The following is a 22770-nucleotide window of genomic DNA, read 5'->3' on the forward strand; positions in this document are numbered from 1 at the left end:
CTTTGGACTTTTGAGTGAGCAGAGGCAGCCTGGACCTGCTATCTCTAAGGATGATGACAGAGGGGACCGCTGGTAAAACCCATCCCTTAGGGACTAGAAACGTAACTTATAAAAATGGTACCAAGTTGTGACTCAAGTCCAATTCTAGCTTACCCCCCCCCCAAAAAAAAACATAGAGTTGAGTCGCTAGTGTGACTTGAGTTGGACTCGAGATCGAGTTGCAACTCGAGAATCCCCATCCCTCGTCCGTCAGCCTCCCGGAGTGAAGATAGGTTTTTGACATCCATAGGGACACGGAAAGAGAAGTGGAGTTTTCCTCCACGGCTTTGATCAAAAGCTGAGAAGAGTGGTTCATAAAGGTGGGTCTCTTGGGAGGAAGAATGAAATCTAGAAAGATCCCGGTGGGATTGCAAGAGATGTGTCGGAAAGCGTGGATGCTGCCTTCCAGAGTCCAATCAGGCTGTTTCCTAATCAAGGAGGCTATGTGAGAAAGAATACGTTGTAAAATTATTCCCAGTGGGAACATGCGCTTGCAGCAATTCAGGAGCCATGTGCTGTCCTATGATGTCAGTAGAGTCTGTTGGAAAAGGGGTGAATCGGAAGAAGGTGATGTATTCTTTGAAGCAAGGGTGGACGACAGCCGGGTCCTGTTAATGAAATAAACTGGGAGACGGGGTGGGTTGTTGTGGTTAAACTGCAACCAAAACTGTGCTCATGACCTGGGGTTCAAATCCCAGGTAGCCGGCTCAAGGCTGACTCAGCTTTCTATCCTTCCGAGGTCGGTAAAATGAGTACCCAGCTTGCTAGGGAGGCAATGTGTAGCCTGCATAATTAACTTGTAAACCGCCCCGAGAGTGCTCGAAGCACTATGGGGCGGTATATAAGCAGCATGCTTTGCTTTGCTTTGTTTGTGAACTCGGTTTAAAATCATGGGAACTCGTGTGACTTTTGGGTCGGCGTGTGTCTTCTCGCCAACACAGCCTGAGCGAAGGAGAGAGACGGGGCAGGGGGGCTGCAACCGGCCCTCGCCACCGCCTCCGGCTGCTCTTGCTGAGCGGGTGGCCACCGACCGTGCATCCTGGCTGGCCACATGGTGCTGACCATGCCCTCCAAAGGGTGAAACTGGCTGCCCCTGGGAGAATTTTGGAACCTCCCATCCATATACACACGCCTACACTCTTTGTACTTCCGGAAGAAAAAGAAAACCAACCCAGGAGGCTTCCTGGAAGACCTAGGTCTTTGTGGGAGGTATAGTTTCTTTGGGGTTACCAAATCAGGATCAGGAGCCAGACTGAGTCTCCCAAGAATCACTGGGACACTTTTCATACTGCAAGATGGCCCAAGGCAGAATGGAAGATAGGGCTGCTCCAGGTGAGTCAATTGTGTGTGTGTGCGCGCACACGTTTGTGTGTGTGTGTGTGTGTGTGTTGGTAGGAACTCCTAAGATTCTGCCTCGGAAGAAGCCTGGAATTAACAGTCCAGAATAAACAAATGGAACAGGCCTAATAACTACTCTCCCATTTCTCAAAAGTAACTGGACCATTCCTTTAGAATTACTTTGAAAAACACTGCTCATGGACAAGAGGCATCAACCGGTTGAACCACATCCACAACAGAGATCAAGGTAGCACAACAAGGCATAGCATAAGCCAACACAGATCTGCAGTCAGATCATGCACCGTAACTGAAATATTAACCTAAAGTAACTAGTAATTGAGTAAATAAATGTACCACAACAAAAGTAAAGCCATCTTTTGTTTGGTTGTTGTGGGCTTTGGGGGGCTCTTTGGCCATGTTCTGAACCTTCAGAACATGGCCAAAGAGCCCGAAAAACTCACAACGACCATCAGATCCTGGCTCTGAAAGCCTTCGAGAATACGTCTTTTGTCTCCTTACTGTCACGGAGTTCTGAATTTTCAGGTAAATTCCTCTAGCTGTGCAGCAGAAGTGCAGGGATCCACAGGGCAGAATAGCTTCAAGTTTCCCAAATTCGTTTCCTCCCACCTTTCTCATTGGGCACTTACAATCTCAATTACTCACCGGGACATTTGTAGGAGAAAGAATAAAAGTGTTTCACCTACTTACAGTTAACAGCAAACTGACACATGTAACAGCTTTCAGCAGCAGACCTCAACAGACCCAAGTGGGAGGGGGAAATCTTAGCAGAGAGGTGGGGCTCTCTTGGACAGGGAAGAAATGATTGGCGAGTGCTGGATAGATTGACGGTTACCCCCGTCCAAAAAGGTCCCTCCCAGCCAAACCCACTAAAAGCAGCCTGCGAGGTTGCAAAAACTCCAAAAGTGATCTTTGCTACTGAGAAAGAGGAGTGAATGACAAGCCACTCTGTAACTAATTATTGCCAAGCTTCATAGCCTGCGTTAGTGTTGTAAACTTCCAACCGCTTCAGCACCGATTTCTTCCATTACGGTCCTTCATTCTGTAGATTGTCTGCACGTCCCGAACGGCCAACTCCTTTATTCTCTATTTATTTCTTAATTTCTCAAAAGGCAACTGTTTGCCTTCTTCCGCATGAAAATCCACATGAAAAGGGAAACTGATGTTTTATGACCCTCTCCACCCTCTCTTGTTAATTTTCTTCTTTCTCCTTTGCATTTCTCTTAAACAAAGTTGGGAACATAACAATAAACATAATATCATTGTTTGTAACAAAGAAAACCGGTCACACATCCTTGCCCGTGAAATTAGAACTTCCCCACGTGGGTTGGTATTTAAAGCCTGACAAGTGGGTTTTCGTTTTTCGACAGATGGATTTTGTGTTGTTTCTTTTTTTTTAAAGACTTGTTCTATGCTATTTATAAAGCTTCTGGTGACGGAAGGCAGATGATTGATGAGTAGGTAATGATGAGCAGAGAAAGAGATTTGAAATTGAACGGACCCAATGCACGCGGAGTTGGGAGCACGAAAAATTTAGGGGTTTTGTTTTGTTTTGTTTTACTGTGACCCCCCCGAATCCTTGGGCTAGCGTAGCCAGGCTAACTGGGTGTTGAGGAATCTAATGAATTCACACATGCCTGGCCTGAATGGAGATGGTTAGCTGTACAGAAAAACAAGGTTTTGAAATGGATATTTTGAATTTGGGGGAAAAGAGGCTGAAAGCAGAGCCCCTCGGCAAGGTGTGTTACGTTGCCCGTGTTCTGTGTGCTTCCGGCTTACCCCGACTTTGGAGTTCGTTGCCCAAAAAACTTCCACAACTCTCATCCCCGATGGCTACTTCCGAGCAACCGGTATGGGTGTGAAAGCTTGGACGGTAAAAGCGGATGGGAAAAGAATGGATTCATTTGAAATGTGCTGGAGGGGAGAGAGCTTTGTTGGATACCTTAGACTGCCAGAAAGACCCACAAGTGGATCCTAAATCAAATCAAGCCTGAACTGTCTCTGGAAGCAAAACAAAAGTTGAGGTCCTACTTTTGGGCCCATCCTGAGAAGGCAGGATTGTCTGGAAAAGATGGTCATGCTGGGAACGGTGGAAGGCAGCAGGAGAAGAGGAAGATTCAATATGAGATGGACTGGCTTCCTCAAGGAAGCCACCAGCTTGGGTTTGCAAGAGCTGTTGAGGGCAAGACATTTGGGAGGCTGCACGTTCCAAGGGTCGCCCTGATTCAGAGGTGACTTGACAGCACGTAACGGTGGCTAAGACAAAACTCGGGAAGGCAATTTTGCTACAGTCTGGCGTCGTGCGATGCTTTTTCTTCCCAGCCTGCCCGCTCAGTACTTTGTCTGTACCAGATCTGTCTGAACCTGAATCGCTGTGGATCTGGTCCCCTAGCATTGAACCAGCCCCAAACTGAGCCAGGGAGCCCATTCATAGCTTGACTTTATGACGTTTCCGGGAGAAAAGGGTGAGCTGTATGTATACTGGGGACATAGTGGTGCTGTGGGTTAAACCGCAGAAGCCTCTGGGCTGCAAGGTCGGAAGACCAGCTGTCGTAAGATCGAATCCACGCAACGGAGGGAGCTCCTGTAGCTTGTCCCAGCTCCTGCCAACCTAGCAGTTCGAAAGCATGTACAAATGCCGAGTCGATAAATAGGTACCACCTCGATGGGAAGGTCACGACGTCCCGTGTCTAGTCACGCTGGCCACGTGACCACGGAAACTGTCTATGGACAAATGCTGACTCTACGGCTTGCAGACGGGGATGAGCACCGCCCACTAGAGTTGGACACGATTGGACTAAGTGTCAAGGGGAACCTTTACCTAGTTCACACTAGTCTGACCCACACTAGTCAAACCTTCTCCCACCACAGCCTCTAAGAGAGTTACCTCCCCCATTCTCCACCGGTAGCAAAATGGGACACTCCATGTTCTGCTTTCATAGTGATGCTGAGGTCATGCCACCCTCAAGGAGACTCCGCTGTGCTTTCCGATTAACCCAGCCCTTTAACGCCACAGTAGAAGGGAGTGTATTTCTTTTGAACTTCACCCAAAAGGCCCTCTGCAATTAGTGGCCCGTTCTTAGAAGTTTGCAGAATACCTGCTGAGAAGCATTCAAAGCTTTCTTCTCAAGCTCCATCATTATATTCCTTCCTACTGATTCAGTTTGACTGTTTTCTGACTCCTACCCTTCTCGTGCTTGTGCATATCCGCCCCCCCCCCCCGAATCCGAGCAAGAGAGGGTCGTATTCTGATGCATTTCCCTGCGAGCAGAAAGACATTGCCTCCCGAGAGGCTCCTCTGCCTTTGGACCAGCAGAATCGAGCCCCTTCTCGGCTCCATGTATTTATATTCTCTGCCTTTTGATTCACGGTTGTAGAAATAGGTTGAGGGGTTCTTCCCCTCCCTATTCAAAGGCTTTCCTTCCCAACGCGGACAGAGCAAGTTTAAAAGCCTCGCTTTGGGCCGTTTTATTTTTAGATATTGCCATGCAATGTATTTATTTCTGTGCCATCAAGTCGGAACTGGCTTATGGCGACTCTAACAGGGCTATTTAAGGAGGGTTTTTTTACCACTTCTACTCAGAGTTTGCATGGGTAGGTGGGGATTTGAACCCTGGTCTCCAGACCCCTAAGGCCTCCGCTCTGTCCACTACTGTGCAGTGGTTGCTTATACAATATAATGGGGGCGGGTTATTAATTTAAATTCTGTATCTTCATGAAAACAGTATATACTGTTTGTTACATAAACTCTGTGTGTGCGCGTAAAAACTGTGTGTGTGTATATGTGTGTGTGTATATATATATATTTCTATATATATATATATAGAAATAATTTCCATGAATAATGGATAATTTCCATGACTGAAATAATCACCTTGTCATATATATATATATACACATACACACACGCATACGCCACTTCTTGACAAGGTGATTATGTCAATCATGGAAATGTATCATGGCTGGGTGCCTTTGCACTTGGTGCCGAAGAAACCAAATTCAGTCCAAGGTGATTCACACTCTGACAGAATTGCTGGGGTGGAAAGGGGCCCCCAAAGATCATGCAGTCCAACCCCATCTCCCATTCACAGGATATCTGCAGGGAACAGCCACCAACCCAGATGTGGAGAAGGACGCCCCCACGGAACCTCGAGCATAACCCCCTGTACCTTTTAATGTGAGCTTTTGTGGACGAGGCCACTTCCTCAGACGAAATCAGTCTGATGAAGTAAGTGGTCTTGTCCACAAAAGCTAAACATTTTTTAAAAAGTGAAAATAAAGGTAGTCTTTAAGGTGCCACCACCTTTTCGCCTTTTTTGTCTTTTTATTCTCATGCCATACCTTTGTTCAGATTGGAAGGATGCAAACCAGCAGCAGCTTTGTGGCTTTTTCTTCTGCTGTTTCTTGCGGTACATTTACAAAGTTTAAATTTTTTAAATGTGTGACTGAAATTTCATAAATTTTGCATGAAAAAAATTCTTTTCTTTTATTATTATTATTATTATTATTATTATTATTATTATTATTATTATTATTATTATTTTTATTATTTTTATTATTTTTATTATTTTTATTTTTATTTTTATTTTTATTTTTATTTTTATTTTTATTTTTATTTTTATTTATTTATTTATTTATTTATTTATTTATTTATTTATTTATTTAATTTATATGCCGCCCACTCTATTATTATTATTATTATTATGCTTCTGAAATCTCCAAATCGGTAAGAGCTGCAAACACAGAATTTTGCGTGGGTCATACTAAGGTCTCAACTTAAAATGCCAAGGTCGTTTATGTTTCGATTGTCCATGCGACTCAGGGTGGGATCCTGGAAAGAGTCACTATAAGTCAGAACGGACTTGATGGCATCTTGTTGTTGGTAGTGGCTGAAGTGATACTTGAATGGATTCTGGATATTATGATCTAAAGAAGTTACATCTCTTTCCCCTGAACATTGGGGGTGGGGGGAGGAAAAAAGCTTAACATGAGAAGATGTTGGAGCAAGGGAAGAAGAGAGAGACCTCAGTGAGATGGAGTACATGTATTACTAATCCTATAGCCAAAAGGAGCATCAGCATGGAGAGAGAGAGATTGAGTCCAACACAAAGGAAGAATTTAGAGGGCAGGTGGAAAGAGAAAGGGCACTGAGGGTGCAATTTGTCATGCTTTCCATCCAGGAGGCTACAAATTTAATCTGCTTAAAAAACAGTAGAAGACAAGTACTTTCAAATGCCTTGTGCCTGACACACTTGAAGATAGTGTTAGAGAAGACCATGTCTGAGCGATATCTGAAATGTGGTGTTGTTTTGTTGTGATAATGGAATACTGAATGTTGGTTAAATAGAATTTTTGTTGCTTGCAGTGCCATCTTCAGTCCGTAGGTGGCGGACTTCCCCAACCTTCCCTAGAGGCAGACAGCTGGGGGATCGTTTCGCCAGGGCATTTACAGAATATTTCTTTTTTTGAAGCTTTTGAGGGCTTCAAACAGTTAAAAGGTACAGATTGATTCTGCTGCCGCATGGGATGGTGGATAATCCTGAGCAAAGGATGAGTACCCAGCTTGCTGGGGGGGCAATGTGTAGCCTGTATAATTAAAAATTGTAAACCGCCCGGAGAGTGCTTGTAGCGCTATGGGGCGGTATATAAGTCCAATAAATAAATAAAATAAAATAAATAAAAGGTGGGACAAGCATGAGGGAGAGAAAGAACAGAGGGAGAGGGAGATAAAAGAAATTAATGGCATTTCCAAGCTGTGCAAAGCTGGGCGTTTCTGCTAATTTGCCAGATCAATTAATGATATTTGCCTGGTGCCACAAGGAAATAATATGCAACATCTGGTAAGGTTGTCTAGGGAAACAACATAGACAAAGACTCTTTCTTTGGCTGCTAGTTGGTTTACTTTAGAGAAGGGGCCCTGCATGTGATTTCAGGACTGGAGTAGGTCGGTATGGAAGTCAGCAACTTCGTAAATAATCCGGTTCCCAAAATTGACCGCATTTTGTTGTAAATTTCCTTCCCTTAAGATCCGGTGTCTGTTTGCAGAGGTGGAAAAATTCACAAGAGGATAAGATGAACACCTTTTTATTTGTATTACTAAATGTTACCGGGGTGGCAGTGGTGGTCAAGAACTGTTATTGCCTTCAGCCTCGTGTGTTGTTTGTCATACGAGCCCGGCCAAATGTCATGTTGACTTTTCTGCTTGAGGTGCAAAAAAAAAGGTTTCGAAATCCAATGCCAGATAGTAACCTGGGTTGATTACATGCCAGCCAGAGAGGTGCTGGTTTCCACACCTGGTGCCCCATTGTAGAAAGCAGGATTCATTGAATACCCACAGAAGGTTTGTTGGCAAAACGGGAGGGGCCACAGCAGCTTTTCAAAGACAATGAAATTCACGAGTGGAGTGTGGAAATGCCGTCAAGTGGTGCACTTCTGAATAGTTAGTGGCTGCCATTTTTTTCTCTCTCTCTTGGTGAACCCTGCAAGTGTACAGTGGTAGTACTGTTCTGGGAGATTATTATGGAAGACATGGAGGCATGACAGAGGGCACTAAGAACATGGTTCATGTTGATTAAAGTTGTCTGAAATCCATAGGACACCTTGAAGTGAGGAGTGTTGAAACCCAGTGATTTCCTCACTTCTAAGTGAAACCTAATTGGGACGTGGTGGCACTGCGGGTTAAACCACAGAAGCCTCTGGGCTGCAAGGTCAGAAGACCAGCCATTGTAAGATCGAATTCACGTGACAGAGTGAGCTCTTGTTGCTTCTCCCAGCTCCTGCCGACCTAGCAAAAGCATGTAAAAATGTGAGTCGATAAATAGGTACCACCTCGATGGGAAGGTCACAGCATTCTGTGTCTAGTCGCACTGGCCACATGGCCATGGAAAGTGTCTACGGACAAACGCTGGCTCTACGGCTTGGAGACGGGATGAGCGCTGCGCCCTAGAGTTGGACACGACTGGACTCAATGTCAAGGGGAACCTTTAACTTTAAGTGAAACCCACAGAAAGACTGAAGGTTTTGTTGTGGGTTCCCCCGCTCCCATCAATGGCTTCATATTTAATGTTTGAGGGCCTCACTACTTGCCAGAACATCTCTTCCAGAAGGCAGCTGTTTGTTTCCCACTCTCCTCCCCATCCACATGGTTAAAAGGGGGCCACACTGAGGGAGGTGAAAAAGATGACAGTGAAGAACCAGGCTTTCTTGGTGGTGGCCCCTACTTTGTAGAGCAAGTTTCCAATCAAGGTGCACCAGGCCCTCTTCTTCATAGTTAGGAAACTAGTAAATATACAACTCTATAAAGCAGTCTTTAAGAACATATATGCCCAAATGTTGTTAATATAACAACAACCGTTGTTAATATTCTTTTTTAAATGTAGATTTTTTTTTAAATGAACTGTGTTCGAGTTTGCCATGTTGATTGTGTTGAGATAAGGGGGTGAAGTTGGCACGGTTGGGGCAGGAGCTGTATTTTATGCTGTAAAACAAACCAGCGTGGTGGGTGTTCACTAACGGGGCTGCATACCAACTTAATTAATTAATTAATCCTTACAGGGCCCGTCACCCAACAGCAGCGGTTGTCATTTTGTGCCAAATCGTGCAGTTTGTGTTAAAGCAGTATTTGAGTGGGGTTTTTTTGCTTAGTTCGCACACAGAAAAAAAATTTCTTGGTTTTGTTCCGAGTGCCTCAGAATACTTCACTTTCTCTAGTGGTAAGGAGAATCATTTTGCAGTTCCTCATCCGTATAAGACAGGTGGGACAACGAGTGAGGAATTACACACGTTCTCCTCAAGTGGAAGTTACCGTCTCCTTCTAAAATAGCTTATTTCCCAGAAACGGGAGACCACCAAACGGAGGACTTCAGCTCCCAAAGAGAAAAGGGTACCTGTGAAGCCCTCACTCTTGGGTTTCTTGTTTGGCTTGTTTGTAGGGCCTACTTGTGAGCAGGAGTTTCCCCTCTTTGTGGCATGACAGTAACTACCTAGTGCTTAATTTCCCAAGAGGTTTTAGTCACTTTTCCACTGAACTTCTGACATCTCGCATTAAGTCTTCTCAGCTCATTAGCTTCCGTCCTCATGTTCTTTTGTAAAATGTGTAACAGTTGATTCTCACTTTCCGGGCGGTTTCGAACGCTCCCGAGGAACTGTCAAAGGCACTTAAAGAAATGGTGCTATCCATCCATCCAAGGTGGAGGGGGAAAAAAACAAAAGGCAGCTCACCACGACCCAAACAATGGCACTTCCACTTAGTTACTTGGCAAACTACTGAAAGGAGAGGAAAAAATAATATAAAATGTTTGCCCAGGGGCTCCTCCGAATTCTCCTTCATGTTTGGTTCATGTGTCACGCTCTAAAAGGCTTTGAAGGGTTCGAAAATGTGCGAAAACACTTCAGAAAGCGCTTTACACAACATAATTGATGCAGTATTTAAAAAAAAAGAAAGAGGAAAAAATAGCGGTTGGAAAATAAGGAGTTCATTATTTATTTATTTTCTTCGGCTTCTTTGTGATGAGAAGAGCCATCCACAGCTACCAGACAGCTTAACCCAGATTCACCTCCCTCCTTTAACCACTGGGGTCTATGACCTTCCAGGGGAGCAATGAGGACTTAGCACATGGGGTAAAACGGTTGGCTTCCCTTACCTTTAACACTAGCCGACCTGCTTTTGGTTTTAGAAGGGCAGACAGAAACAACGATTACAGGTGACCCACAGTCCAACCAAGGCAGGCAGAGGGAGGTTTACGATAAAGTCATGAGATGAGCCATCCCCCAAAGAGATCCATAGAGATCCGTGTTTTCCTGGTTGTCCGAATCCTGAGACACAGAGAATGGACCGAAATACCTGAGTAAAGGTAAAGGTCCCCCTTGACATTTTTTTTAGTCAGTCGTGTTTGACTCTAGGGGCGGTGCTCATCCCTGTTTCCAAGCCCTAGAGCCAGCGTTTGTCCGAAGACAATCTTCCGTGGTCACATGGCCAGTGCGACTTAGACACGGAATGCTGTTACCTTCCCACCGAGGTGGTCCCTATTTATCTACTTGCATTTGCATGCTTTCGAACCGCTAGGTTGGCGGGAGCTGGGACAGGCGACGGGAGCTCACTCCGTCGTGTGGATTCGATCTTACGACTGCTTGGTCTTCTGACCCTGCAGCACACAAAGGCTTCTGCGGTTTAGCCCGCGGCGCCACCACGTCCCAGTGCCCAAATCTGATAGATAGTCATCTTAATTATTGGGTCACCATAAAATCCAGTTGGCAGTCATCTAAGTGTAACTAGCTGTATAGCTCAGTGAGTTGGGCCTCTGGCTGCAGAGCGCCCAGGGATTGGGAGTTCGATTCCCTACTTGTGCCTCCTTGGAGAAGAGCCAGCCTGGGTAGCCTTGGGCCACAGCTGCACAGTCGTCCCAGGTCTCCCCCAGAAAAAAAGGAACAGCGAACCACTTCTGCGTACTTTATACGTAGGAAACCATGGTGGGGTTGCCATAATTTGGATTCCACTTGATGGCATGTGGTTTTAATAAGAGAAGAAACCAGAGAGAACTTTTCCTCGGTCTCCTGAAACAACCCTAACACCGTAATATCCACAACGCCTCATCTTCCACATTTCAAGCCAAGCCAGAGGTTGGGAGTTTGATTTCCCCCCCCCCGGACCTCCTTGACCGGGGCTGGACTTGATGATCTATGGGGTCCCTTTCAACTGAGCAGTTCTAAGAGGATGATGATGACTAAATGCATACTCTCTCTCTCTCTCTCTCTCTCTCTCTCTCTCTCTCTCTCTCTCTCTCATTAAGGGAACACACATGGTGGTTTGATTCTTATTTGCATGTTGATAGACTCTGGTATGAGCTGGGGGAACTGGAACGTTGTGCGATTTCCTACCAATTCAGTTGCTTCCACCTACATTGGGCGCACTCATTCCCCTCTACAGAGGGTCTTCCGTGCTTCGCCTTCTAACTTCTGAAGGCTGTTGAGAGCCCTCCAGTGGCCAAAGAGGGGAGGAAAAACCCTAAATTTCATAGCAAGGTGTGAGGATAAGGTTCATCCCGCAACAGGAGAGATCCCCCACCTAAGGAGTGACCTATACATGGAAAGAACAAATAAAAGCACTGAGTGCATTATAAGCTCGCTCACTCTCTTTTCTCACACAAGGAAAGTCAGCTAGAGCTTGCCTCAGCCTTTTCTCAGGAAGGTGGATTACTCTTGAGGAAGGAAGAAAAGCAAAAAAAGGGTCGCCGTCCCCCCCCCCCCCACACACACACAAATAAGGTGGAGGAATGCAAGGAACAAACTGTAGAGCTTGAGAAAGACAAGTCATTTTGGAGACAGAGATGCATGAAGCGACCTAAACCCTTGCACTATACGCAAATCAGCTCTCGATGTGCGCAGTAACAGTTGCATGATAAGATGCATCCTTCGGTTAAGACAGTGGTCCCCAACTTTGGACCTCCAGATGTTCTTGGACTACAACTCCCAGAAGCCTTCACCACCACCTCTGCTGGCCAGGATTTCTGGGAGTTGAAGTCCAAGAACATCTGGAGGCCCAAGGCTGGGGACCACTGAGTTAAGGTACCAGTGGTTTATACTTGCAAAGATCTGGATCGTGTCTTTCTTCACAACAGCCCTTTGAGGTAGGAAAGCTGCCGATCTTTCTGGTCTGTAAGGACTAGAGGAAGGAAGACATGGGCCAAATATAGTCTGGTCTAATTGATCGGTGGCTGGTTCTTTAGTTCAACCGTCTGTATGTCTAGGAAAGTAGAATCCAAGGCAAAACATGGCCCTCTGGAGTTCACCCAGGCCCATGATGAGCATCGTTAGGCTATATTCCAGCTACTTTTTGGGGGTCCCATCCTTGAAGACTGGAACATTCTACATCCTTAGGCTCGGTTATTCATAGGGAAAACTTTGAGCTTTAAAAATGCTCTACTTTCTGCCTTTAGCGCTGGAACGAGGCTTCCGGAGGCCTTTGCTAAGACTTGAGTTCAACTCTCGGGGGGGAAAAATGAGCGTACAGCAAAAATTGAGGGAAGAAGCAAAACTGGAAGGTATTGCCTTTGGGAGCTCAGCAAAGAATTCTGGACCTTCAGAATCTCACTTTGACTCCCGATGCATTTCACAGTGGTGCTAATTAGAGTTGCCATACAGTTGCCATTGTTGTTATGAGTCTTTTAATTGCAGCCGGACTCTGATTGATTCATTTACATCTCCTCAATTTGAAGGAGGTTCCCCTCAACTACGTGTCTGGATCCAGCTCTTATGAAGGCTTTCTGGCTGTTGTGCATGGAAAACATTTCCATTCTGCTGGTCCCTCATACCGGGCCTCAGTGCAGAATAATAATTAAAAAATTGGAATGATAAAGGAGTCGACACAGCAACGTAGTTCCATGAAACTGCATCTTAAAACAACCCATTGATCATCAGCACCCAACGTCCTTATTAATCAAAACGGTTGGCAAACAGAATGTCACATGACTGCTATCTAAAAGACCGAGCAAGAGGAACAGAGAGAAGGGTGTAGCTATGAGAAATCACAAACTGAGATAGCTTCAACATCAAGTTTCTTGAACATTTATATTGCTTGTATGTAGGGGATATATATTTTCCCATATTCTTGGTGAATTCCTCAGGGTGGCTTGATCTATTTCTCAACCAAGCAAGGATCTTACAGAGGGAATTGTCTAGGGCAGTGATTGATTGATTGATTGATTGATTGATTGATTGATTGATTGATTGAATTTATACCTCGCACCACCTGGCAGCCAAGCCACTTGGTTGGTTGATTCCCAGCTTTGGGTCCTCAGACGTTCTCGGACTAGAAATCCCAGGAATCCAACACCAGATTTCGTGGTGAAATCTTCCAGGGGTTTTAGTCTAAGAACATCTGGGGACTCCAGGTTGAGAACTATGGTCTTAGGACTCCCGTTTTAAGATATCTCTTGCTTTAAGATGAATCCAGCACAACGCTAATCTTGACTGAGCCCCTTTCCCAGTCTGTTCAACAGAGATTTCTAGAATGTGGAAATGTTGTAGTTTAAAACCACAATTCACAGGATTCTGCAGCCCATGGCCAGGCTGCCTGGAACATCCTTTCGTAGTTCAAGAAAGTAGTTTTTCCCTGCTGAGCCAAAGGCCCTTTGCTAGGTATTGCCCGCAACCTTTTTGAGTACAGCTGAAAACCCCTGTCGGTGCCAACGCGCTTCTCAGAATGTGCTCCCACGCTTGCTGATCCTTACAATCCAGAAACATTCCCGGGCTGTCAAGCAGACTCAGGCCAAAGCTATTAGGAAAACAGGCAGTTAATGGCCAAGACATGGATCGGGCGGCTATTTGCCGACATTGATTTTTCCAGGGCTTAATTAGGTGGGAATCAACCGGCAGAATCACTAAGCCTAGAGTGATAATGGTTTGAAGCCTACATAACTTCACATGTGGCCATCAGGTTTAGATGTTATAAATGCAGCTCCCCTCTTACTGGTCACGAGGACTTTCACCATAGGAGAACGTGGTCGGTCAGTATCGAAGCTAGAAAAACCTCTGTCAAGTCTCTGCACCACATCTTGGCCAGCCAAGAGGAAAAACCCAAACTTTGGGAAAACCTTCTGAACAAGGAGAAACCCAACTCCTGGGAAAGTTAGTGATGGAATGGGGTGACCTTTCCATCCAGAAACCAAACGGTAGTGGTCATGGTTTTAAATGTTGCATGTTTTTAGAAATACAGATAAACTCAGATCGTTTCAGGTTAGTCTCTTCCAGGTAGCCAATGCCGAGAGAAGCCCAAGATGTAGGGCTTTCTCCGTGGTGGCACCACGGCTATGCAGTCACAGCCCCCTTCCTTGTATGTATGTATGTATTTATTTGACTTTTATACGGCTCATCTGGCTGCCAAGGTCACTCTGGGCAGTTTGCAACACTAGAACACGATATAACATAATACACAGCCATGTAAAAACAGTGAACACAGTAGCTGTAGAAATCAACATTGCCTACTTTTGAGAAGAGAGTTGAAAACACTTCTTTTTAAGAAGTTGTTTTTCAGTCTGACCCTGGCTTTAACACTCTTGCCGTATAGTATTTCTCCTCTTTGTGTCCTATTTTAGTGCTTTATTGCAAAGTCTCATTTTTTTAATCCTCTGTAAACGGCCGAGAATCATGCCTTTACTCATGGGGCGATAAGTATATGAACAAATGAACGAACGAACGAATGAATGAATGAATGCAAAAATTTGCAAAAAATATATATCTGAAACTGATCCAATTGATCACCTTCTCTCATTTATGGCATTACATCCTTTGTCCCATGAAAACCAACATTGGGCCAGTCCGTCAGGAGGAAGTGGCAAGTTTGAACTTGCAGGAGGGCCATCAATGTAGGGAATAAGTAAATATTTTTTTTGCTACTTTTGTATGTTTCGCTGTAAGAAAGACCTAACACCGTGTTTAAAAAAAAATGAGGGAGAGGGATCAGAACCTGCAGTGCTACTTAAAATGCGAAGCAGGTAATGGGGAGAAAAAGATACTGGAATAATGTGAGGTTTAATATATCCAATTTTCACATATTAGTTCTTGCCGCCGCCTTAATGGGTAATCTTCAAAAATTGACAATATTGTGCCCAGATCACTTGGCAAGCGCTTCTGTGCAGCTTCTCTGCATCGCGTCGTCATTTATAGTCCTCCAACCCTCGTGTAATGGGATTCACTCCCAGAGTTTTTATAAAGCTGGAGAACGGCAAAATACATTTGTGCCCCAGATAAATTCTAGTTTCTGCCTTGCAGGGGAAATGATTTTTTTTTTTTAGTTAGCCTATTAGGGTTTCTAGATTTGCCGGCTGTAAATTTTTCTGCTGTTGTTGCAGCCAAAGGATTCATTACCGCAGTTCTGCATATTGACAGTTTTGCTTTTAATCCATCGCTCTTGTGGCCGTATTTCTTTTCTTTAATAGGAAACAGTTTGTGGTCCCCAAGATGCAGCTTGGCAGCTGGGAAAAAAAAAGAAAAGAAAGAAACTGCACGCCGAGGGAGTTAATGTAAAGTTCTGATGACAAGGATGTGCCTGACTATACAAAATCAAACGGCCAGCTAAAATTAGTTGCCAACAGTGATGTGATGGTGGATTTCGAACTCCAGGTGGAACTTGTGACAGTCCCCGTAGCCAGGTAGCTAGCTGCCTTATATAAGGGAGAGTCCAAGCCGCTGAATCAATTTGTATCAACAAATCAGAAACAGGTCTTTTGTGAAGCTAATGGCTCTTAAGGCCCAGGCAAGACCAAACCACACTTTGCATTGCAGCAGTAATCAGAAATAGCAGTTTGTCCAGGACTATGAGAATTGCGGCTAAACTTGAGAGGAAACAGGAGGTCTTGGCAGAGGATGTCATAATCCCGGCTACAGAAAAGATCTTGGGGTTTTGACCATGTGTATCTCAACTCTGCTACACTATTGGTTACCTACATGCATCTGGAAAGCCCACAAGAAAGACATAATGGAAGTGAGGCCAGAAATAAATGTTACAGAAAGAACACCTTAACAGGCAGTGAAAAATACTTTAATGTTGTAGAGATGTGCTTGAGATAGTCTTTCCCGGTTTGTGAAATCAGAGTTGGTTAGTTAGTTGGTTATTTATTTATTTATACCCCGCCCATTTAGACTCAAGTCTACTCTGGGCAGCTAACAATTAAAAATAGCATAAAAGCAATATAATAACAGAGAGAACAACAATAATAATGTCATTCAAGATGGGGAAAAGATAAAAATAATCAAGTGATGACAGGAGGGAAAGCCTGCCTAAACACCCAGCGAGGGAGCCAGACAGATCTCTGGGGGCAGACTGTTTCAGAGGCGAGGGGCCACTGCCGAGAAGGTCCGGCTTCTTGTTCAAAAACAAACGCATGCTTCATTTAATCCTGAATACGCATCCTCAAAACAAAGCAAGCTACAGTGCGGTCTTGACTTGAGAACTTAATCCGTATTGGAAGGCGGTTCTCAAGTCAAAAAGTCTGTAAGTCAAGTCTCCATTGTCCTACAGTGCATTGGAAACCGATTAATCCCGTAACAGGCTGTTTTTGTTCCATTTTGGTTTTTTTCTGGTCTGTAAGTCAATTCTCAGTCTGCAAGTCAAACCTAAATTTTGCAGCCAGAGAAGTCTGTAACTCAAAAAGTCTGTAAGTCAAGCCGTCTGTAAGTCAAGGGTCCACTGTAATCTGGATCATCCCAAAGAAACTGCTGCTGCGAGACTCAGATGCTTGGTTTAGTCAAGAATTTCCCTCTGCCAGTGACGGATTGTCTCTAATGTCTGGCTCTGGCCTGAGTTGCCATCTGTTCTTTGGAACTGGCAACTGGGAGCATCAGAAGTATTTTGCTTCTGGAGTGTTCTGGGCTGTTGTGTTAAATAGCTACCAATAAGCGTTTTGGTTTATAGCCCATGTGAAACTGAACATGCTCACTGGGCGGCTGTACTGGCTGGATTGGAGAAAGAGAAGTGGACACTCCACACTGCAGATTTTTCTTAAAGTTCACACTGCTCCATTGGGGGGGGGGGAACCATTCTGTCTCATGGACACAGCAACAGCATCTGCTGGGAGCAGCATCTCTTGTCTTTCTCATACCCAGCATCTGTTATTCCAAAGAAAAAGACCATTTTATTTGTTTTATTTATTTACTTGTATTTATACCCCGCCTATCTAGTCATTTCGACCACTCTAGGCAGCTGGAGTTTCATCTTTCTGCTGTTGAGCAACAGGTCTCCTAATCTAATAATAAAATTATAATACAGTGGTGCCTCGCTTAACAATGATAATCTGTTCCAGGAAAATCACCATTAAGCAAAAACATCGTAAAGCGAAATAAAAAACCCCACTGAAACCCCTTCAATGCATTCCAATGAGGTAAAAACTCACCATCCAGCGAAGATCCTCTATATGGCAGCCATTTTCGGTGCCTGTATAGTGAGGAATCCATCCCTAAACACAGCAGGGAGCCATTTTAATTACCCGGTGATCATTTTGAAACTGCTGATCAGCTGTTAAAAAAATCATTTTGCGAAGAATCGATTCCCAAAGCAGGGAACCGATCATCGCAATGCGAAAAAACCCTATTTAGACCAGCAAAAATGTTGTCGTGAAGCGGATTCATCATAATGCCGGGCAATCGTTAAGCGAGGCATGACTGTAACCTTAGAACTGCAGAGCTGGTTCTGGGACCCTATGGATCATTGGGTCCAGTCCCTGTCAGAGAGGCATACAGTAGTTTCTATGGACGGAAAAGAGCAGATACGGATTAAATGGTTTTCAATGCATTCCTATGGGAAATGCAGATTCAACATAAGAACTTTTCAACTTGAGAACCACCTTCCAATACGGATTAAGTTCTTAAGTAGAGACCCCACTGTAGTAGGGAACTGAACTCCCAGCCTCCAGATATCTAAACCACTGAGCTATCCAGCAGCTAATTTGGAAATTTTGGAAAGCTATGTAAGGGATTATCATTTGGAGGAGGCAGCCCTGGTGCAGGTTAAATAGAGTTGCTTGGCATCAGGTATCGGCCTGATATGCCATCTGGTGTGTTCCTCACATCCAAATGGCATAGCAGACTTCGAGCGACCCTGTTTAGTCGAACTCATTCTTCTGGCATCCGAGACTGCAAGACACATAATAATCTGTTTAAGCTACAGGAGGAATAGGCTGAATCTTAACTGTAAGAGCAGTACAACAACGGAACCAATAACCTCAAGGGGAGGTGGTGAGCGCTCCAACACTGGAGGCTTTCAAGAGAAAATTGGACACCCATCTGTCTCATCTGCTTTGACGTGGATTCCTGCACTGTGCAGGGGTTGGACTTGATGGCCTTATAGACCCCTTCCAACTCTGTGATTCTATGATATCATGAAGTGGCTTAAGAAAAGAGCCCCTTGAGGGTATTGGCAAATGATACACTTCCTCTGCTCCGTTGAGCGGCGGAGGAAGTTAAAAAAATTTAAACGCTATTAGGGCATCACAGATACGCTACGTCACTCATAATTTATTTATTTATTTATTGCAAATTAAAAACTTCTGCCCAAAAGCAGGAGGGGACAACAAGGGGCATTTTATTTCTCTTTTCCTTGATTTATCTTAAAAGCCAGGTTGTGGACCTGCCTGTAGCCAAATCCACAGCCAGCTGGAACTCCACTACCAATATGAAGCAATCCTATCTTCACCAAAAAAATTAGATCTTTTGTGTGATCTCACTCTAATTTAGCATCCATCGCAGCTGGTGATTCCCATTCAGATCCTTCAGTAGAATGTCCAATATTATTGTTTCACGATTCCATTACCCTAGAGATCGTAAATGTTACTTCGGGGAGAAGGCTACCCTCGGCAGGATGGCTGCTGGCTGTGGATGTCACTGGTGTGGCTGTGGTTAGAAAAGGTAAACTTTCAGTCATCGTTTATTTAAACAGGCATTGCAACACTGTGATTATCTGTGCATATTTTTCTAAATGTGCACAATTATGTGCATCTTTTAGAAAGGTGCACTCTTTCTCCCCCAAAAAGGGATAGAGCAATGCTATGGATATAGCATTCCAAATCTGCGTAGGCTCGTGCATATTTTAAGTTAGGTGTATTTTGAATGCAGTTTTCAAAATGGACAAGACCTGGAAGCAACTTTCTGCTAAAACATGCGTTCCAGGTTGGGCAGGATGACTGGAAGGTCCTGAGAACTATCAAAACAAAAAACAAAAAACTTTTCTGAGTGTTGTGCTGAAGTATGAACTCCTAATCGTCAGGGATGTTGGCAAGTGTTTGGGTCTGATTCTGAGACTTTAGTGCCAAGTCCCAAGTCTGAATCCCTATTAAAAACAAGGTTTTCCCCCCAGAAAAAAAGAGAGGGGTGGGAGGGTTCCAAACCATGAGTTGAGTCTCAGCCATTGAAAAAAACAAAAACCCAAGTCAAGTCGGAGTTGAGTTGCCAGTATGATTTTGGTCCAACTAGATGGTGAGTCCCCTAAACCGGGTTCCCATCCCTGCTAATTGTGGAAGCATGAGATCCTTCTGAGCGAAAAATTCTTGGCTGCCCTAATTAGTTAAGAATTAACACCCCCTGTTGCCCCTCAGTAGGGTACCTCCCGTGTCAAACCGGCCTTGAAGCAACCCTCGTTGCCAGCTCTGCACCCCATCTGCCCAAAACGTTCTCATTATCCAGGCCATTTAGCTAATTGAGATCATACAGTATACAAGCGGAGTTTGAACGCAGCTGTAGCGGGTAACATTGTGGGATTTCTGCGTGATAAAAGGTACAAGACTTTGCACGCTTATGCTTTGTAATTGGGAGAGCAGGACACGGTTCCCTAGCAACCAGGCAAGTACCCGGTGAACTCTTGAGGAGAAGGAGGGGCTCTATGTTGGCCCCACAGTTCAGCGTTGATGCTCCACTAGCGTTCTTGATCTGCTCCTTCGGAACTGATGGCTCTGCTTTATTGAGGGCAGAGGTTCAGCTGCGAGAACCAAAGGCTAACAGAACGTCTTTGACAGAAGCTTGGAACACCCCACTATAGAACGACAGATACAGTGGGGCCTCAACTTACGAACTTAATTGATTCCGGAAGATGGTCGCAACTCAAAATGGTCGTAAGTCAAAGCACCATTTACCATTGGAATGCATTGAAACACAATTAATCTGTTCTGGCCAAAGGAAAAAATCACCAAAAAACCCCCACAAAAAACACTGCAAGATCCATCGGAAGCACGATTAATCCGTTCCGGCCGAAGGAAAAAAGAAAAAAGAAAAGCAAACAAAGCAAAGCATGCTGCTTATATACCACCCCATAGCGCTTCAGGCACTCTCTGGGCGGTTTACAAATTAATTATGCAGGCTACACATTGCCCCCTCCCAAGCAATCTGGGTACTCATTTTACCAACCTCGGTAAAAGGCTGAGTCAATCTTGAGACACCTACCTGGGAAGCTACCTGCAAGACCCATCAGAAATGCAAAAAAAAATCACTAAAAAGCAAACAGACTGCAAGACCCATCAGAAACGCAAAAAACAGTAAAAAGCAATCAAAGACTGCTAGTCCCTTCAGAAATGCAAAAAAATCACCAAAAAGCAAAAAAGCCCTGCAAGACCCATCGGAAATGGGAGGGGGACCAAAAAAACAAACAAACCCTGCAAGACCTATCACAGCATAGAAATATAACCCCACCACCCAGCCCAAACCCATGCTGCAAAACCCACCCAGAACAGCCAGTTTTTTAAAAGTAGAAAGCAGCACCTTACCAGGCAGTCCGAAGCCACCTCTGAACTCACACTCTCTAACCTTCGGGGTGAAAGAGCTACAAAGAAGCAGCCTCTTCACCAGCAATGTTTAGCAATTTGAATTCCCCGCCTTTTCCCCTGCCTTTTTTTCTGGTCGTAACTCAAAATGGTCATAAGTCGGGATGGTCATAAGTCGAGGCACCGCTGTATATTATTACCTGTTTTATGACTACGTTCCCCTCTATTCAGCACTGGTTAGGCCTCATCTTGAGTCCTGTGTCCAGTTCAGGATACCATACGTTAAGAAGGATGCCAACAAACTGGAGCAAATTTAGAGGATGGCAACAAGGAGGATCAAGGAGACTGGAAACCAAGCCCTGCAAGGAAAGACTGAAAGAACGGGTCATGTTTAACCTTTAGACAAGAAGACTGAGAGGAGATTGGAGAGCACTTTTCGAATATTTGAAAGACTGTCATTCAGAGGAGGGGCAAGATCTGTTCTTGGTCATCCCAGAGTGCAGGACAGGCAACAATGGGCTCAAGTTGCAGGAAGACAGATTAAGATCAGGAAAAAAATTCTCAACTGTTCGAGCAGTACGTCAATGGAACCAGTGACCTCAGGGGGAGTCGGTGAGTGCTCAACTGATGGAGGCATCCAAGAGAAAACTGGACCACCATCTTTCGGACCTGCTTTGATTTGTATTCCTGCCTTGAGCAGGGGGGTTGGGCTTGATGACCTTAGAGGCCCCTTCCAACTTGATTATTCTATGATTCCTTCTTTTCCTCTGCCCATTCGGTTTATTAAACAGGAGGCCTGCGATCCAGAGCATCTGGCCCACCTTGTCTGGCTCCGTGGAAGGATTCCTCAAAGCAAGGCTCCAATAGAGAGTGGAGCCATCTGTTTTGTGCTTCCGCGGAGGCTCGCCTGTCTTCTGTCTCTTTCTGAGAAGGAGGCGAGGTGGGAAGTGTCAGAATCACTTCTCCCTAAAACATGGAATAACGATGCCAGGAGGACATTCAGTAGTTTAAATCCAAACTATACAGAAACCTAACAGACTCCATCTTTGTATGACTACATGTCCCAGTTTCCTTCTGATTCCAACAGTCCCAAGGGGTCAAAAACAATGTGTTGGCTATTTTGGCAGAAGTGGGAAGTGTGTAGGGCACAGGCTGTAAGTGGCCAATGGGAGGAACGGTCCACATCTGTTTTACTAAGAAGCCATGTAATGAGGAGTCTTGATCTTTAGAAATGGGAGCTGGACAACTAACTTGTTCCTTGGTTTCCAGTGAGAATGAATGCATGAAAAAGGTTCGGGAGAGGAAAGGCGGTATGCCAGATCCTGGAAGTGTCAAGTCACTCCGTGAAATGGCATGTAGTAGTAGTAGTAGTAGTAGTAGTAGTAGTAGTAGTTGTTGTTGTTGTCAAGTGGCTCCCAACTCATAGCAACCCAATGAATGAGTGGCATCCAAAATGCGCTATCCTCAACATCCCTGCTCAAATCTTGTAGACTCAAGCCTGTGCTTTCCCTTTGGGAATAGGTCCATTTCGTATTTGATCTTCCTCTTTTCCTGCTGTCTTCCACCTTTCCCAAGAATTCTATTGCTTTTTTTCAGAGAATCCTGCTTTCTCAGGATGTGCCCAAAGTAGGACAGCCTCAGTTTCATCATTTTCGACTCCAGGGATAGTTCAGGCTCGATTTGATCTAGGATCCACTTGCTCACCTTTCCGGCAGTCCATGATATCCATAAAGCTCTCCTCCAGCACCAGATTTCAAAGGAATCCATTCTTTTCCCGTCAGCTTTTGCACCCATACCTAGTTGGGAATGCGAGAGGATGGGTGATCTTGGTCTTTACATTTAATGACCTTTCCCAGTTCCTTCATGTCCTTCCAAATCTCAGTCTTCTTCTGGTTTCCTGACGGCAGCCTCCCTTTGGATAGCTAGGGCTCCCAAAGGCATCTCCCAGGTGTATAACGACGGACCAAGGGGTGAGAAAAATGGCCTGCCCTCTGAAATCTGCAGTCTCTTCATATCTTAAATCAGTAGGGGACCGTGTTTCCTTCTGGGAGTGGCCAGGTGCCTGAAAACCAGAACATCTCAGAAGATGTGCAGAGGGCCATCCAGCGAGGCCCTCCCTTACAGAGATGCTCCC

At 44.8% G+C, this 22770-nt stretch overlaps 1 protein-coding gene across 1 annotated transcript in view; it reads left to right on the plus strand.

The window, feature by feature from the left end:
- Nucleotides 1-22770, plus strand: part of CRHR2 (corticotropin releasing hormone receptor 2) — a 135228-nt gene that overhangs the window by 22128 nt on the left and 90330 nt on the right. The gene's annotated exons all lie outside the window — the stretch shown is intronic.

This window comes from Pogona vitticeps, chromosome 6 (genome assembly GCF_051106095.1).
Source record: "Pogona vitticeps strain Pit_001003342236 chromosome 6, PviZW2.1, whole genome shotgun sequence".
Lineage (NCBI taxonomy): Eukaryota > Metazoa > Chordata > Lepidosauria > Squamata > Agamidae > Pogona > Pogona vitticeps.